General features: G+C 38.4%; 2 protein-coding genes across 4 annotated transcripts in view; one reads left to right on the forward strand and one right to left on the reverse strand.

Annotated features, from left to right (window-relative positions):
• Window positions 1-6,581, reverse strand: part of LOC120634797 (neural/ectodermal development factor IMP-L2-like) — a 64,709-nt gene extending 58,128 nt beyond the window's left edge. Inside the window, exon 1 of the mRNA XM_039905603.1 lies at window positions 6,445-6,581. The gene's annotated coding sequence lies outside the window, so the exon portion shown is untranslated. The remainder of the gene's footprint in view (window positions 1-6,444) is intronic.
• Window positions 6,582-6,674: 93 nt separating this feature from the next.
• LOC120634877 (neural/ectodermal development factor IMP-L2-like) overlaps window positions 6,675-19,390 on the forward strand; it is a 99,024-nt gene continuing 86,308 nt past the window's right edge. For 2 of the 3 annotated variants that reach the window (XM_039905721.1, XM_039905724.1), the window contains exon 1: window positions 6,675-7,023. The gene's annotated coding sequence lies outside the window, so the exon portion shown is untranslated. The remainder of the gene's footprint in view (window positions 7,024-19,390) is intronic. The other variant, XM_039905723.1, reaches the window with a different exon arrangement.

A 19,390-nucleotide genomic window follows, 5' to 3' on the forward strand; every position in this document is an offset into this window, starting at 1 on the left:
AAAAAAAAAGTGCCCAGACAATTAAGCTCATTAGGTAATGTAGCGGATACGAAAATAAAAGCAATATAATATACAATAAAATATTTTAATAACTTTTCAAAGAAATGGCGGGCTTTAGCTAGCTTGACGTACCAAACCATAATGGCGGCATTTTTGGCATGGCGGTGAGGTACGACAACATGGCGGCTTGGCTTTGACAAATTGTCTTTATAATCTGTGGTGCACTGGCTGACGTCTCATCAGTTACAATCGGCCAAACTGCAACAATTATTGCTCCCGCAATAAGAACAAAGATCACAATTAGCTTTCCAGCAAGTCAATAAGATCTTCAGTCTCCAGTTGCTCCTCAGCGCTACTGGAACTGTCAGATAAAGGGGTCCACTTCTATAAGGTCGCAACATATCAGCTGGCACTAAGCCTGTAAAGCTTTTGTACCCTATCATTATCTATCATTTCCTATCAATTTAGTAACTACTCGTATATATGGGCCAGAATACAAGTCATCCAATTTAGTGTTAACCCTTGTCGCGCTACTAGTAGGGGCTTGTCTCCAAAGAACTAAATCGCCTTTCTTGTATATTTTTGGACTTTTTAGCTTTTTATCAAAATTATGTTTCATTTTGGCACTCGCTTTTTGTATATGATCAGTAGCTGTAATGCGTCTCGACACAACGGATTCAGCCACTCTGTCAGGAATACTAATGTCGCAAACTGACCTACCAGATCGAGCAAACATTAAATCATAGGGCTTATACTTGGTGGAGTTATTTACCGTGTTGTTTATTCCCCAAACTATGTCAGGTAAGGAGTTTGACCAATTCAATCCAAGAGAAGCTTCACTCGGATCAGTAGCTCGCAAAGCGTCAAGGAGGATTCGATTCGTACGCTCCACCTGACCGTTAGCACGTGGGCATGCGCCACCACCTGGCTATACGTGGTATTATGTCGCGTTTAGTGAGTGTTGCTCGCACCGCTGTACAATCGGTAATTATCTTAACATGTTTACCCATAACATACACACGAAACCTACGTAATGATTCAACTACTGCAAGGGTTTCGAGTTCATAACTATGATATATAATTTCTTCCTTGCTTGTAACTCTGCTAAAATACAATACTGGCCTCAAAGAATTATCAGTTTGCCTTTGCAGCAATATACCGGCGACACCTAACTTACATGCGTCAGTATGTATTTCAGTTGGTAGTGAAGCGTCATATAGCGCGAGTACGGGTTTAGAGCATAAACAGTTCTTTAGTTGTTCAAAACTTTCATTTTGTTCTGTTTGCCATACCCAAGACGTGTTCTTTTTCGTCAAGTCTGTTAAGGGGCTTAAAAATACATTTCCTGAAATAGCTACACAATCCTATAAAACGACGCACATCGTGCACATTACTGGGGACCGGGAACTGGGATACTGCTTCCAATTTGGCCACACTCGGCTGAATACCATCGGAAGATGTCTCATGCCCCATATAAGTTATTTGAGTTTGCAAAAACGAACATTTATTTAAATTTAACTTCAAATTTTCTGTTGCAAATTGACTAAGCATATTTTTTAACATCTGTAAGCCAGTTTTTATATCGATTGAAGGCAGTAGTAGGACATCTAAAAATGCTAATATTTCATTCTGACTTAGGTGCTGTGTTTTACCAGCGGATTCTACTATTTTATTTATTAAACGCATAAAAACTGAAGCAGCGTTTGCTAAACCAAAAGGAACTCTAGTGTACTCATAATGACCCTGCGGCGTTACGAATGCAGTTTTATGCGTGTCTTCTGGACTAATACGTACTTGGTGATAACTTTGTGCCAAATCTAAACTAGTAAAATACCTTTTGCCTGCTAGCTTGGAAACCTGATCGTCTATATTCGGTAATGGATATCTTTCCTTTAGAGTGACAGCATTTAACGCCCGGTAATCAACACATAATCTACTATCACCGTTCTTTTTCTTTACTAGGATAACCAGAGAAGCATAACTAGATTCGGACTCTTTTATAATGCCTGCATCTAATAATTCGTCTACTTTGGATTTGACTATGGATTGTTCACTACGCGATAATCTATAAGGCTGGCGATGTACTGGCTGCTCAGTTGTAAGTTTGATTTTCATCTGTACTAAATTGGTACAACCAAATTCATGTGTACCAGCAGCAAAACAATGTTTAAATTGTAATAATAAACGTATTATATTGGAACGTTCTTCCTTATTTATTGGCCCTATTTTAATATCATCGATGTTAACACCGCCTATAGGGGAAATATTATCTATGGCTTGGCAAACATAACTACTGGCAGAGTTAGTGCAAACGGAAAAACAACACACCTGGCTATCTGGCAAAGTCTCCTGGCAGTTTTCGGCTCTAAACAAGACCTCTCCCGGTGGCCACTCGATGGTCTTGCAGCCCGTGTTCATAACTTTAATGTAGCCTTCCTCACCGCGTAGCAAAGTTGCCGGCAATGAAAACGAAGCTCATAGTGTCTCGCACGTGACAAGACATCGTTATCCACTTTGTTACCCAGCACACGAACAGGAATAATAGAGGTACCAGGCGGCAGTCGCTCTTGATTGACTGTGACAACGGCAAACCTGTCACGTTCCTCAATAGCTTCTATCACAGACATAGGATCTGAAACTGAACTAAGCTTAGCGACACCGTTGCTTACTGTTAAGGTCATACCTTCCCTGTTAATCACTGGTTGCCCAATCAATAGGTTAACTTCACTCATGTTCACATTACATAAGTAGGCTCGGCAATGCAATGTGATGTCATCTATTTCTAACTGAAAATCCTCTTCTCCTTGACTGGTGGCCACTCCGCCGGAAAACCCTTTAGACATAACATTACTTGGTTTTATTTCAAGAGATAGAGCGCTAGCAACTTGTTCGTTTAGAATATTGACTTGGCTTCCTGTATCGATATAGGCTTTAACATGAGCGCCATTAATTTTTACCACCTTCTTATAAACATCATTGTAAGGTCTCAACAAGTTAACTTCCTTAACATTGCTGGAGACAGATATCTTGCTGTTCGTAGGATTCATAGTGCAGCGTGTTGAAATATGCCCCCTGGTTCCGCATCTAAAACAGGTCCGCTTGTCTGGCTCAATACAGTCCCGCAACAAATGCCCAGTTTTTTTGCACCGCCGGCACGGGTCTATTTCCGGATTCGGCGTGAATATCTTTTTGTCAGATGACAACGATCGATTAACTGCTTTTAGTGGTCTGACTTCTTAGGGAAAGGCACGATAATCCTCAAGGGCACACAAAAATCCTTCGTAAATTTCTCCCGGAGATTGACATTGAAATGCTCGCGCATTTGGTTGCAATGACTGTGGCTAACCCCAAATTATGCATGAAATGCTGGCGTTGTCTGATAACTTGCACCGAAAGCACATTGCTAGTTTGTCCTGATAATATTGTGTTATCGTCTCGTTCTGTATTTTTTTTTTCTGTAATAACTCTTCCAACATATTTCCGTAATCTCTATGTTTAGGAAATGCACTCATTAACATTTTCTTCCATTCGCTCCATGAATAATCGTATTCCTCTAGTCGATTATACCACTTTTTTGCTTGCCCTCGTAGTTTGTCTTGTCAAAATGATTTTGTGGTTTCATCCCATTTATGGATCTCACCGATCTGATCAGGCTTCTCATCTTCTCTCATCTTCCAGGCTTGGACTGAACATTCATCACAATCTGGATCAAATTCCAGGATCAACGAAGCGGCACGATGTTGTCGTGATTTGATGATGACGGGACTATCTTCTTGGAGATCGCTTAGTGCTTTATGCATTTCTTTTTCGAGCAAACTTTTCAGCAACTTTCTTGCTGGTGGAGAAGCCGCTTCGTCATTTTCTGTGTCGTGGTCCGAATCTTCGGAAACATGTTTTTGCAGCGTGGATTTCTTATTTTGTCGCTTGTTTTTGCGTATCCCACTTCTGACTGTAGCGGATAAATAATATACAAAAAAATATTTTAATAACTTTTCAAAGAAATGGCGGGTTTTGGCTAGCTTGATTGAGATTTTAATTTCAATTTATTTGATAATTACTTATCAATTTGTTATAATAGCTTAATTCATATTTACATTATTATTTTTAATAGTCTTTAGTTAAATACTGATTTAAGTTTTTAAATATTAGAAGTAAGAATAAACATACAGTGCAATATGCTAGGTTACATAAAATAAATAAATCGTTTAAATGAAATTGCATGCAATTCTACAATAAACTACCCATTGACATATTGGAGATGTCTCTTAAAAAGTTCAAAGTTTGTATTAAACGTAAGCTTATAGAAAACTCCTATTATAGTTTAAAGGACTACGTCATCGATAAAAAACCTTGGGGGTGAATTATTGCTCTAACCAGGTTGCTCTTCTAATAATTTTAAATGACAATGTGAGATGGTGTTAACAAAAAAAAAACACCTGGCTAAGTTTGTTGTGGGCTTCTTCTTAGACCAGGACGCGTTTGGAACCATCGTAGCTTTAGTTTTATATTTACGAATGTGGTTATCGCCATCATCTCACTTTTTTTTTCTTTTTTTTAAGTAAGTATATAGACAAGTGCTTGAATGCAATCACACCTGATGGTAAGTGATGATGCAGCCTAAGATGAAGCACTCATTTACTCTTGATTTTAAGGTACCCAAATTATAACCGCAGATGGGAGGGTATTCCAGGCCTTTGCGATGCGGATCAGAAGAAAGAAGCAAAACGCTTCGTACGTGTTGATGGTATTTCAACAACGTAACGGTGCAGATTCTTTCGGTGCTTCGCAGTTCGATGGTAGAGAGGAGATGGTTTAACCAAATCCAATAGCTCCTGAGCACACACTCCGAAATGTATCTTGTTTCACTACCGTGTAATTCTCATGTACGCATCAAAGGCCTCACCTATAGGCCATCACCATAGGCCTAGTTGAATAAAGATATTTTTGACTTTGACTTTGACTTTGACTTGAGCCTCCGGGTACGTGGAAAGCCATCGCCTATAAACAGAGCAACACTTCGCAGGGCATGCAAGGTACACGTACTACAAATGCCGCCTTGTGTCAATTAACCTGAGGCGTAGTAGTTAAGCCTCGTGGGAATATTAACACCGGCAACTACGCCTTAAAAATATTGTATTTATAACAGCCTTGTAGGTGTAGTGTGTAGCGGTCTCCACATTTCCGAACTAGATGGCGCCACAAAAATACTGCATCGCGCTATGATCGCGCGATGAATGTTCGCATTAGCCTACGGCCCCGACCGGGTCACCAATGAAGCCCTGCGCCACCTTCCCCCGCGCGCAATTCAACCGCATCCTCCGTACCGGGCACTTCGCATCATCGTGGGAGCTCGGTCGGATTGGATTATCCTGATTCCCAAAACGGGAAAGAAAATCATGTAGCCTGGGAGCTATCGCCCCATCACGCTGCTGTCGACGACTTCAAAGGTCTTCGAGAAGTTGCTTGTGCTGTACATCACGCCCCACGTTCAGCCACGCGACGAACAGTTCGGTTTCCGTGCCGAACACTCCACCACGCTCCAAGTCACCAGGGTACTGCACCACCTAGCCCACAGTCTTGACTATTCGACGCGAGCAGCAGTGCAGCTGTGGAATGCTTGTATAAGAGGCCGGCGGCCGGCCTCTTATACAAGCTCGCCCTGAGCGGTTGCCCCGAGCCCCATTTAGGGACTCCGAGGAAGACTCTAGAGAAAAAATGTTTGCATTAGAAGTCCGACAACCCCAACCCCCTAGGGGTCGAGGCGTCGACGTCCGAAACATTTCCTTTACGACCATGATCAAATAACTACCGGCAATATGTCCCAACAGCACACAAACACGCATCCTACACAGCGTCTTCACCGGCGAAGACGAGGGCACCGATTTCTGACGTCATCCGGACGTGGATCCTTACCACGGTCACTATAATAATTTGTATTATATTTTATACGTTGAAGACATACTTTGATGATTCGTAATGAAATACTTGGTTAAATTATTGATTTCCTGTCATTAATCTAGTCCATTCAACGACATAAAATGGCGATTCGCAAATGTACCTGAGTTCAATTTCTTTAGCTTTAAATATTGATATGACATAAATGTCTACACTATGGCGTAATTTTCTTGTTTGTCTGGACACTACGTTATCTAATGGAGATAAATATGTTTTTTACAAATTAAAAAAACCTTTTTAATAATCCTATGAAAGTTAAACTCGATTTTTCCCCACTGTGCGTCGCCTAGATTCCAATATTATATTTAGATATATTCAGACGCATTTATATAACAGACGCATTATCCATTTTTTTAGTCAAACAGGCAGATCGAATCGCACAGGTCGAATATAATCTCAAAAATATAGTCATAAAATGAACATGCTGCGTGCAACAAGAACTTAACAGTAAGTAACCTTAAAAATAAAAATAGCATAACATTTCCTTACCAAGACGGGTTTTCTTGCACGAAGCCAGTCGTCGGACACACCTTTATAAAATAAAATAAGTAATAAAACTATCGTTTACACTACTCCGCAATACAATTCCTATAATGCCGAACAATCGAAAATCGATAAGGCGTGCAATCGTGCGACACTACTGTCAATAATGTTGATATTACATTCTTTATAAAGCTATTATAAACCAGTGATAAAGTACCTTCTGAGACTGCCCATGACGTCGCATTCGACTTTGCGCGGTCGCGAATAATAGACGTACATTTTTATTTATCGTAATTCGAATATATTTTATCGATATCCGAGCTTTTTGAGTGAACGCGTCACTATTTCCGTTCCAGACGTCCCGCGTTCGTTTTTCAAACTTACCGCCATCTTGTAAGTTTTTTTTTATAACTTTTGCGTGTTCTGTGTTTATACTCTGTGACCACGTGGGGCCGTTGATACAAACTTTCCTTTACAACAAAATGTTAAATGTGTCCAATAAACTATATTATTTGTATTATACAATAAAGTAAACGAAGGACAGACCTGGGGCATCGAGTTGGAAGGAGTTTGAAAACAGAATTGGTAAGTTTTTTTTTAATATTATTGAAGAATATTGTATTTTCACGTGTATATTATGTGCAATAATGCATTTAAATTCTAGAGTTGTTCTAGACTTAAATTTTAAAACATGTACATTAGGTATATGTTAACAGTAAAGGAAAACATCGCGAGGAAACCTGTATGCCTGAGAGTACCTCATAATGTTCACTTTACGGCCTTAACCCCCCCTCATTGTGTTAGGAGACCCGTGCTCTTTAGTAGGCCGGTAATGGGTCGATGTGATATGTTAACTCCAAAGGTACTTTATAGATACCTACATTAGCTTTGCTTTCTTATTTTTAACACCTGACGCAAAAACTACAGGATTTTATAAGTTTGACGTGTCTGTGTTCTTTTGTTTGAAAGGTGAATTAATCGGAAATGTTAATAGGAAAGCTTTGAGATGAAAATCGGTTCAAGATGGCTGCCGGTGGCGGTTTACATATCTTTACACAATTTCCTTAATCGAATGAAAATGCTTGACTAGTACTTAGTAGAATACTATGAACTAAAGTATGAGAAATTTCAAATGCAAGATGGCCGCCACCACAAAATGGTGGAACTTTTGGTGGCGATATTAAATTATATCAAACTTGTTGGCTAGTTTTTGGCGAGTTAGCGCACGTCTAATATACATATTACATATACATCTAACATTTATTTTAAGACATCCTTGGCGCAATGGTTGGCGCCGTGAATTTAAGTAGAAGGTCACGGGTTCGATTCCCAGCAGGGGCAATTTGGGAATTTATAATTTCTGAATTTTTCCTGGTCTGGTCTGGTGGGAGGCCTAACCGTGGCTAGTTACTATTCTACCGACAAAGACGTGCCGCTAAGCGATTTAGTGTTTCGGTGCGATGTCGCGTAGAAACCTAGTATGTGTATGACTACCATACTCCCTAACAGGTGAGTCCGCTACTATTTTAGACTGCATCATCACTTACCACCAGGTGAGATTGCAGTCAATGGCTAACTTGTAGTGGAATAAAAAAAACCTTGCATCTTAAGCTATATTATAACAGAACTATAACTATATCTTAATCCTAATGAATAGTATTTTTACGAAAACAATAAACAAACATTTAAAAAAAAAAAAAAGTTAAAAGGTTAGAACTAATTAAAACTCCAAGAATGAAGAAATTAGAAAGAGTTTAAGCAGGTACTTTATTTTTTTTCATATTTTATTTAAATTATATTATTTTATAGTAAATATAATTTTAATATATTAAGACAATACACACATCGCAAAGTAAGCATAGCTTGTGTTATGGGTACTAAGAACAGATGAATATTTTTTATGAATAATATACATAAGTACTTATAATATATAGATTGAGTTTTTGGCTGGGCAATATTTGTTTATGTTCATCACACAAATATTGTCCAGTTGTGGGAAACGAACCCACGCCCACTCATAAAGCAGGATCGCACCTGCGCCAATCGGCCGTCGTAATCAAAATTCAAATTCAAAATTCATTTCAAGTAGGCCTAATATGAGCACCGATGGACGTCGGGGTTCCAAGGTGTTGGAATGGCGACCCGACAGGTAAACGCGGTGTTGGTCGGCCGCCAACGAGGTGGACAGACGACATCAAGCTAGTCGCTGGGAGCCGCTGGAAACAAGCGGCCCAGGACCGTGGATTTTGGAACTCTCTACAAAAGACCTATGTCCAGCAGTGGGCTTCAATCGGTTGAAGTGATGACGATAATAATATAAGCACTTTCTGTCAATCATAATCATATATTTATTTAAGTAATGAAATATTGATTTTTTGGGTATATGTATATATGCACCCAGGGTTGCCAGATCGATTCTTCCTGTTATCGGGATCAATAACCGGTTTTTAGGGATTTCAGGGCTTTGGTCGGGAGAAATAAAAAAATAAGTTAATAACATTAATTATACATAATATATTAAGTAAACCAACACATTTTTGCATTGCACTGTAGATATAAGAAAAAAAAACATAGTAGGTATTTGTGACACATAAGATAAGAACCGAATGAGCATGTTTATTGTTTTTGTTCTTGCCATAAGTATTTGTCATTTTATTTTGTGTGTTGTTTGCAAGTTTAGTTTTTCGGGAGATTATTTGCTTTGTCGGGAGTCGGGAGGACAGACAAAAATTCGGGAGAATCCCGCCAATTCCCGACCGTCTGGCAACCCTATATAAACGACTATTTTCTGTATTTGTTTTCTTCGCCATTGGTTGTCTGCAAGAAATCGCTATGAAGCGATAAGGCCGCAAAATTGTATACGTTCTTTTGTTACATTTTTCTTTTTTTAAGTACTTTTTGTGGTGTGCAATAAAAGTATATTCATTCATTCAACGACGGCCGATTGGCGCAGTTTGCAGCGACCCTGCTTTCTGAGTCCACGGCCGTGGGTTCGATTCCCACAACTGGAAAATGCTTGTGTGATGAGCATGAATGTTTTTCAGTGTCTTGGTGTTTATATGTATATTCTAAGTATTTACGTATATTATTAATAAAAATATTCATCAGTCATCTTAGTACCCTTAACACAAGCTACGCTTACTTTGGGTCTAGATGAAAACTTCTTGAAGACGTTCGAAGCACAATAAAAATACACGTACAAAGCCTAGTGTTTACGCAAGAGGTTTTAGGATTCAAGGTTTCTGAATCAATTACATACTTACACGTGTTTTAAGCTTGTTGTGTTATGGTTTTGAGAAATATGAATCGAGTTAGGAGATTCTTTTTTCTATGAAAACTTTTCCGTCCCCGGGAAAAGGATAACAATTTATCCTCTCCCACAGCTTTATCAACTCTGGAGCACAAGTGGAAATAATATCTAAATAGTATATGTGTTTTAATAAACGGGGGTAAACTTCTCCTATTCCATGTTCCCGTGCTTCAAAGTCAAAGTCATAAATATATTTATTCTACTAGGCCCATAGGTGGCACTTTTGCTGCGTACATAATAATTACACGGTAGTGAGATGATGGCGATAACCACATTCGTAAACTTAAAACTAAAGCTACGAGTGTTCCAAATGCGTCCTGGTCTAAGAAGAAGCCCACAACAAACTTAGCCGGGAGATAGCTGGGGCTAGATGGCGATGTGTGTAGTATATTTATTTATAAAAAAAAAAGTAACCCATTACCGGCCCACTACAGGGCACGGGTCACCTCCTACAATTAGAAGGGGTAAAGGCCGTAGTCCACCACGCTCTGGCCCCATGCGGATTGGTGGACCATTATATACATATATATATATCATAGTTTTTATTATATTTATATATTAGTGAAATGTTTAACTCTTATTTATTGCACCAACTTCCTCTTGTCTGTGTCTTTTCCTTTTACGTCTTTGGTTGTCTGGAAGAAATCGCTATGTAGCGATAAGGCCGCCCAAATTGTACTCTCTTGCTCTATGTGTATATCGCTGTAACTACTTTTTTTCTACTATTGAACAACTAGCTGACCCGCGCAACTAAGTCTGCACCGATGCGGTTATTAGAGGTTTTAATATCTTAAAAAATCTTTCCCGGAGAAAACTTTTTGTTTATCGGGATAAAAAGTAGCCTATATGTTGACCCGGAATGTCAGCTACCACTATACCAAATTGTATTTAAATCCGTTCAGTAGTTTTCACGTGATGCCCGGACAGACAGACAGACAGACAAAAATTAAATAAAAGTCTGTTTTGGACTCAGTATCGATTATAAAGCATCCCCCGATCAAAATTTTCAAAATATATTAAATGTACAGAAATCTTCCAGTTACAGTTTTATTATAAGTATAGATACAATTGTTTTCATTCATTGATTTAAATTTCCAAGCTTTATTAAGCATAAGAATTTAACTTTTAAAATTAACTTTTACCGGTAGGTGCAACGCGAACCATTAGTTACCGGTACATATAACACTACACATGGAAAAAGTGAAAGTACTTTTATAAACATTCTATTAGTCCGATTTCTCCGCCGTTCCCTGGGCGGTTGGCGTGTTTTATTTCATTCGGTTGTCATTGAATTGTTTGAACGGAAGCAAAAATACAGACATCTCAAGTATAATCATGACATTTCAAGTAGGCCTTAATATAAGCACTTTTGAAACGTCAAGTCTGTCTGTGTGTCAACTCTACCACCGGTTCGGATGGCAGATTCCCCTGCTAAACCTGAAATAGTACCTACTACAGCTTTTTGTGTCAGAGCTTCGCACGCTAAATCGCTTAGCGGCATGTCATAAGCCTCGCACCAGACCAGACCAGAGAAAATTAAGAAATTATAAATTTCCGAATTGCCCTTGCCGGAATCCAACCCGGGAACTACGACTTAAATTCGCAGCGTTCACCGTTGCGCCAGGGGAGGTCGTTAACAATATTATTTAATTTATAAAAACGAAGAGAAAGAAATTTATTATTTGAACTTATTTCTATTTTGCTTCCCATAGGCAAAAAGCAAAATTAATAATAGGTTTTGAGGTGCTAGAATGGCGACCCCGCACCGGTAAACGCAGCGTAGGTCGGCCTCCAACGCGGTGGACAGATGACATCAGGCGATTCGCTGGGAGCCGCTGCAAGCGGCCCAGGACTGTGTATTGTGGAACTCCCTACAAAAGAATTATGTCCAGCAGTGGACGTCCAGTGTTTGAAATGATGATGATGAAGAAGATTTCTATTTTATTGATACAGTCATAATCACGTGAATCCCTCCGTGAAAAATTTAAAGAAATAAGTATCCTTACGGTAGCCTCACAATATATTTATAACAATATAGTATTTGTAAGACAACATATTAGTCTTTATAAACAAAAAGTGGATATAAACAGTCGACTTACAAGAAATGGTCATTAATTAGTGACATCTGCATATCGTCTGCGAAAGGTGCAGAAGTCATTTGTGGGATTGAGTATACGCTTTTATAATATGATTCCTAAGGTAATTTTGGACCTACCAATCCATAAGTTTAAAGAATGTGTTAAAACACATTTATTACAGCGAGGTTATTATACAATTGATGAGTTTCTTAATGACAAGGTTGCTTGGAAGCATCCGGCTCCGCTTTCATCTCTCACAAGATAGAAAAATGAATTTTGAAATGTAAAATGTAAATTGTTAATGTTGGAAAAGAGCAACTGCTGAGTTTCTTGCCGGCTTCTTCTCGGTAGAATCTGCCTTCCGAACCGGTGGTAGAGTCACTACACACAGACAGACTTGACGTTTCAAAAGTACTTATATTAGGCCTACTTGAAATAAATGAATTTTGAATTTTTGAACAATATAAATTGATTAAGTTTGGAGAATGCACAGACTTTTTACATCTGTATTTTTTTTGCCAAAGTGCAATAGCGATGTCATATCTCCGTGATATATCTATGTCGCGCGAGGCCGCGCAGTTCTTTCCTCAATTAGCCGCTAGTTAGAGGCATGTGGCAGCCAAGAGTGGCCTTGAACTGATTCCAACAGTCAAACGGGCGTTGACCTTTGTAAATTTAGGCTAGGGCTGTCAACAATAGTTGTTTATTTTGAATTTAGTCCCTATGGGAGTCCCTATCGATTCGAGTCGAGTTAACAGCGTGACATGGCCATGATTATTTCTGCCGATAAGCAACGTTTCCGGAGTACATGAGGCTTAACTTATCGGTGATAGCGCAGTGGGTAGGAGCTTGTCTTATCTGTAGAGGGGCCGAGTTCGAATCCTTCAGAGGTGCGCTATGGCACCTCTAACTTTTCTAAGTTATGTGCGTTTTGAGGAATTAAAAATATCACTTTCTTCGACTGGAAGGAAAATATCGAGAGGAAACCTGCATGCCACCTGGAGTCCACCAATCCGCACTGGGCCAGCGTGGTGGACTAGACCTTAACCCCTTCTCATGGCAGGTTTCCAACGGTTAAGGAAAACATCGCGACGAAACTTGCATACCTGAGAGTTCTCAATAATGTTCTCAAAGGTGTGTAAAATTCGCCTATCTGCACTGGGCCAGCGTGGTGGACTACGGCCTTAACCCGTACGGCCCTTCATATGTTGTTGACTTTCTATAATTATATATATATTTTCTATTCCACTACAAGTTAGCCCTTGACTGCAATCTCACCTGGTGGTAAGTGATGATGCAGTCTATGATTGTAGCGTTAATTAAGCTTGTGGCAGCCCTAAGTGTAGTGACGGCCTTGCATACTATAAGGTAAAGGCCAGCTTACACGGGTGCATGGCACACATCACGTAGATTACATACCAAGTATTGTTACTTGGTTGTTGTATAACCCGAGCCAATGGAGAATAGATTTACGAAAGCCGACCGACGTCGTGCTATCTCTTTCGAAAAAAAATTTTGTGCGTAAAATCCCTACTAATATTATAAATGTCAATGTAAGTATGTTTGTTACGCTTTCACGCAAAAACTACTAAACCGATCCTCATGAAACTTTGTACACATATTCTTGGAAGTGTTAGAAGTAGTATAAGATACTTTTTATCCCGACATTAAGTTCGGTTCCTTTGGGAGAGGGGATGAAAGTGTTTGACGATTTTACACCATAACTCCGACAAATTATAACCGATTTAAATAATTATTTTTGTACTATGGAGGTTATAATATGTATTTAATTTTGCCGACACGTTGTGTAGATATGATGAATGTGGATGGAGATAGAGGACCGAACTCCTCAGCGGACAGCAGCAAACCCCTCATTTAAGGCTTAGCGATACTGAATACTTAAATTTTTTTTAGAACTTCAACTAAATTGAATGCCACATCAAAAACAAATTCAAACGCAGACGAAGTAGCGGGCAACAGCTAGTTAATAAATAAATACACTACGACAATACACACATCGTCATCTAGCCACAAAGTAAGCGTAGCTTGTGTTATGGGTACTAAGATGACTAAATGAATAATATACATAAATACTTATAATAAATACTACAGATGAACAACTCAGACACTGAAAACATCATCAACACAACAACACAAACAACAACACACACACATCTTGTAGTTGTGGGAATCGAACCCACGGCCATAGACTCAGAAAGCAGGGTCGCTGCCTACTGCGCCAGTCGGCCGTCCAAATGTATTCTTTAATTGCGTGCCTTATATAAAATGTTCATTAAGTGAAACTTCTTAATAGAGTAATATCACAAGAAGCCGGATATTGTATATAAGCGGGCGTTACTTTGCGGAAATCCATGATATTGAATGATATGAAAATTGTACCCTCACAAAAACGCAATATTGCTGAAGTTCTGTTTGGTGTAGAGTATAAGGATTGAAGAAATTATAAATTACACCATACAGATTCTCCTGCTTTTCGCGGAGTATAGCAAATTAAGCTTAATTTTGATAAAATAGAAACCGGTTAGATTTTTTTTTATTCCACTACAAGTTAGCCTTTGTATACAATCTCACCTGGTGTGACGGTGCAGTCTAAGATGGTAGCGGGCTATCTTGTCTACGCGACATAGCACCGGAACACTAAATCGCTTAGCGGCTCGGCTTTGTCGGTAGGGGGGTAACTAGCCACGGCCAAAGCCCCCCAACTAGATCTGATCTAGATATTATCTGGTTAGATAAAGTTTTATTGTAGTTTACTCCTTAAGAACGTGACATAGCAGGAGTCTATTTCGGAAATTCTCAAAATAAAACGCGACTTAAAAGCTTAGCATGGCTGTGTCCGGTGAAAGGCGTGGTTGCTGGTGTAGTTGCTGGCACATGACGCTTAACACCTACGCCTCATGTTGATGACCAAAAGACAGTTCGTGCATTGGGTTTATTACCAGGGTATGCATACAGCAGGCAAATTGCATAAAACGGCAATAATCCTCCATTGTACCAGTTGTATATAAATTTAAGGGTAGGCAGTGCTTTTGTGCATGTATGACGTGCACGCCACTGCATACAGAGTGGCATTTTGTATAGCGTGTTCCTTGCATGCCAATGGTTTTCCATACCATCCGTTGGGCCATTGGCTTGGACCGTCAATTATTACTGTGAGATGGTGATAGCAAAAAAAACCTGGCTAAGTTTTTTGCGGGCTCTTCTTAGACCAGGGCGCGTTTGGAACCCTCCTAGCTTTAGTTTTAAGTTAACGAATGCAGTTATCATCATCACTTACATTAGTGTAACATGTTAAATGTATGAACGCTTCATAAGTGCCGTAATAATATATGTCTACATGATTATTGAATTTTTAAATTTAGAATTTTTTGAATTTGATTAAGCAAATATGGTGGTTTTTGTATGCCCAACGGGCTAACAGTTTAGCTTAAACTTGATATCGATACAACGGTTTTGTGAAAGAATGGATTATATAAAGTATAAACACCATTTTTGAATTTGAATTTGACAGTAAAAAAAATTCTAATAAGCGAATGTAATGTAATATAACTAATAGTATAAATTCCCCTCTACGCGAGCAGGCGGTCAGTGGTATTTTTATATGACACCTACTATACCTTTATCTCACACATATACGCTATCTCCGCTATCTCACTGACTATATCTGTACAACAGCGTAAAGATAACGGTAAGGCCATGATTGAGTTCAAATTTATTGATACATTTTTATTGCTTTAATGAAATATGTTGCGAACGTTGATATAGAGAACTAAGATACACATTTTATTTATTTATTAGATTCACTAACAGATTATACACGGAAACAAGCTTAGGAACTACAAAATTGAGAAACATAAGTTGTAGTGTAAACCCAATTACTGGCAAACCGGCAAAAAAAAAACACACACACAAGTACGGGTTCACAAGTTTACAATAATATTATTGTTGTAACGAAGGAAACACTGTACGATGAAGTCGAAAACAGAAACAAAAACATAACTTAAATTAAAACAAAACAGAAATGTACGAGGCAATTATCAACTAGTAATACTAATATATTGTTTCTCAGAATTAATATCTTTTCAGCGATAGCGAAGACTGCCTATTTTACCTGCGTAATATTCGATGATTTGTATTCTTGATTATTTTGGGGTAAAATAAAGTGTATTTTCATTTTTACTTTAATTACGTTGGGTGAAGCTGGTTTAAAGGAGTTAAGTTGAGCTATCTCTGGCGGTTGTAGCCTGTGGTCCTACAAGTAGGTCCCGAGTTCGGTCATGTTTGATCATGTGAGGAACATGACCTCAAAGGAATTTTGATGTCAAAAGGGGTTATATTATTTATATATATTATTATCTTAAATATATCTTATTATATATATTTCTTGTGTGCGTGTGTATGTCACTGAACTCCTCCTAAACGGGTGAACTGATTTCAATGAATTTTTTGGTATGCGTTTGGATGGCACCCTGGATAGTTTAGATTCACAAATCAGCCCGACAGATAGCGCTGGGGTCCGCTAGTATATATATATATTTCTTGTGTGCGTGTGTATGTCACTGAACTCCTCCTAGACGGCTGGACCAATTTGAATGATTTTTTTGGTATACGTTTGGGTGGCACCCTGGGTGGTTTAGATTCACAAATTAGCCCGACCGATGGCGCTGGGGTCCGCTAGTATGTTATAAATTTCTTGACAACATTGAAGTTGTGTTAAAATCAACAGAGGGATAAATGTTTCTAGTAAACATTTATAGGTACATTTATAGGTTATTCAGGTAGGTATTTTATTTTTCCGTTATATCCATAATTTTGGTAGCTTGCTTTACCGACACTGGCATTGGCACAGTCGTAATGCTGGTCCTAATCTTACGGTATATTAGAAATTCTACACAGAATAAGTTAGTATCATTGAAAAAAATAAGCTGCATAAATACCGAATAAATGTTTTTTTTTATATAAGCCCTAACCTTATGCAATAGTATGGCAATTATATCAAAACCCTCACATCATATCTGTTTCTACTCGACATCGCTCCGGAATACTTAATCGTTCTGCGGCACGTCTATGTCAGTAATTGGTCTGGGGCTTTGGCCGTGGCTAGTTACCACCCTATTGACAAAAACGTGCCGCTAAGCGATTTAGTGTTCCGGTGCGATGTTGCGTAGAAACTGATTAGGGGTATGACTACCATACTCCCTTTAGCCCGCTACTATCTTAGACTGCATCATCACATACCACCAGTTGAGATTGCAGTCAAGGGCTAACTTGTAGTGGAATAATAAAAAAAAAAGTAAGATGGTAAATAGCCACTGCTGAAGCCTACAAACAGAATATACCAAAAAAAAAATTTAGAAATTATAAATTCCAAATTACCCCTACAAAGATAAAAAAGCACTCCAACATATAAAAGCACTGCGCCACAGAGGTGATCATGAAAAAAAAGTTAGGACGGTGATCAAAATGTATTTCTTCATATCTGAAGTCACGTGTATCAATGGTTATAAATTAAAATCCGTGAATTGCAAAAATTTACACAAGCTGTGGAGTGAACTGATTTAAATATTACCAGACTTTCACAAAAGCAGGAAATTGTCCGTTCAATGAAAGTAAATACTGATGCGGCTTAACAAAGAATAATAATCTTAATTTAAGATCATCATCGTCATCATCATCTCGGGTATCCCCTCAGAATTTTATTTAATTTATTTATTCAGCAACACGCCCTGTAAAGGCACTATACCCTACCCTATAAAGAGCCCGGTTGCCCAAGTCGTCTTTCCGGGATAACAGAATTTAATAATTACAAAAAAAATAAATAAAAATAAAACATTAATCTATATCTATACTCTATACTAATATATAAATCTATAGTAGTAATATAAGAATCAAACCAACGGCCTTGGACTCAGAAAGCAGGCAGCATTTATTTATTTCATCAAACTCGGTCCCTCCGGAGGGAGCCACCAGGCTATCGCGGCTTCTGTATCAGTAAAATCAATAACTGCGTAGTAAAATCGTTATTATAATAAAATTGCTTGCAATGAATTGTTGGTAACTTGAAGCCAGTAAAATCAGCAGTATTTATATCGTGGCAAATTGTTACAGTTATGAATGAATGAATGCTAAATTATTTATAATCGTAATCGTCAAATTATTCTTTGAAATACTCATATTTATTAACCGACTTTCTAGAATTGATATATCCTTTGTTCCTAAAATTATTCTTTAATATAGGCCCTCTACAGTTTTAAGAATCAATTCTTGACGAACTCAGAATCAAACAGCGCCTTTCTTCTGCAGTTCAAGTGCGAATTCTTAGTTTCTTCGGTCACGTGTCCAGGCGTAATGACGTGTCCATTGAGCGACTTGTGGTTCAAGGTAAAGTAGAAGGTACCAGAGCACGCGGAAGATCACCGATGAGATGGACGGACCAAGTGAAGGCCACAATCGAGGCTCCTCTACATGAATGCACAAGAAAGGCAACCGTTAGAGAAGAGTGGCGAAGTATTGTCAAGCGAGCCAAAAAACCCAGATGACGACCACGACCAGTCTGTCAAGACTGAAACGACTAAGAAGACAGTTTTACTCGCGGTGAACAAGTATGAACACGATTTTATATTATGCTATGTAATTTAGTTATGATAAACTTTGCATTGGATAAACTAAAGCTAGAAACTCTACGAAGCGAAATTAGGTTTTCCAATAATCGCGTGGGAATGTATTTATGCGGTAATAAAACAAAGAAAAAAACAAAGCAACATACAATTTGGCCGCTATACAAGCTTGCCGGGCATCCCTTAGCGTAAAAAAACTAATACAGAAAAAGGTAGGTGATGCATATATACACATACTTGAAGAAAAAATATATCATTACTTAAAAAAACATAAATCGTCATCATTAATATCCGACTAAGGTTGCATTAAGTCGGCAGCAGTGGTTTTATATATATACTAGCTGTTGTCCGCGACATCGTCTGCGTTTGATTTTGTTTTTTTATGTGGCATTCAATTTAGTAGTAGTTCTAAAAAAAATTAAGGTATTCAGTATCGCTAAGCCTTAAATGAGGGGTTTGCTGCTGTCCGCTGAGGAGTTACACAAAGTTAGTTATTAACCTCTATGGTACAAAAATAATTATTTAAATCGGTTATAATTTTTCGGAGTTAAAAAGCTTAGTGTCGGGATAAAAAGATTCCTATATTACTTGACATTTTATAACAGACTCGACATATGTTCTTAATTTTGAAAATTTAAAATGCTACAGTCGCTATAAGACTGATATAAATGCATATACTAATTTTGGCATCGGCAGTTGGAGACCCATAGCTTAGTAGTCAAAGCACCCAGGCCGCGATTGCCAGAGAGTCGCCGGTTCAATCCTGTTGGTTCCGAAAATTTTATATGCATTTCCTCCAAGTGTAGGTAAAACACTATAAAAAAATATATAAAATTATGTTATTAAATTTTATTAACATAGTCTCATAAAAATTAGTCCTTACGTCTGGTGACCCAAGAGCTGGCGCTTATTTAGCCCTACGGCTA

Source organism: Pararge aegeria, chromosome 25 (assembly GCF_905163445.1).
Source record: "Pararge aegeria chromosome 25, ilParAegt1.1, whole genome shotgun sequence".
NCBI lineage: Eukaryota > Metazoa > Arthropoda > Insecta > Lepidoptera > Nymphalidae > Pararge > Pararge aegeria.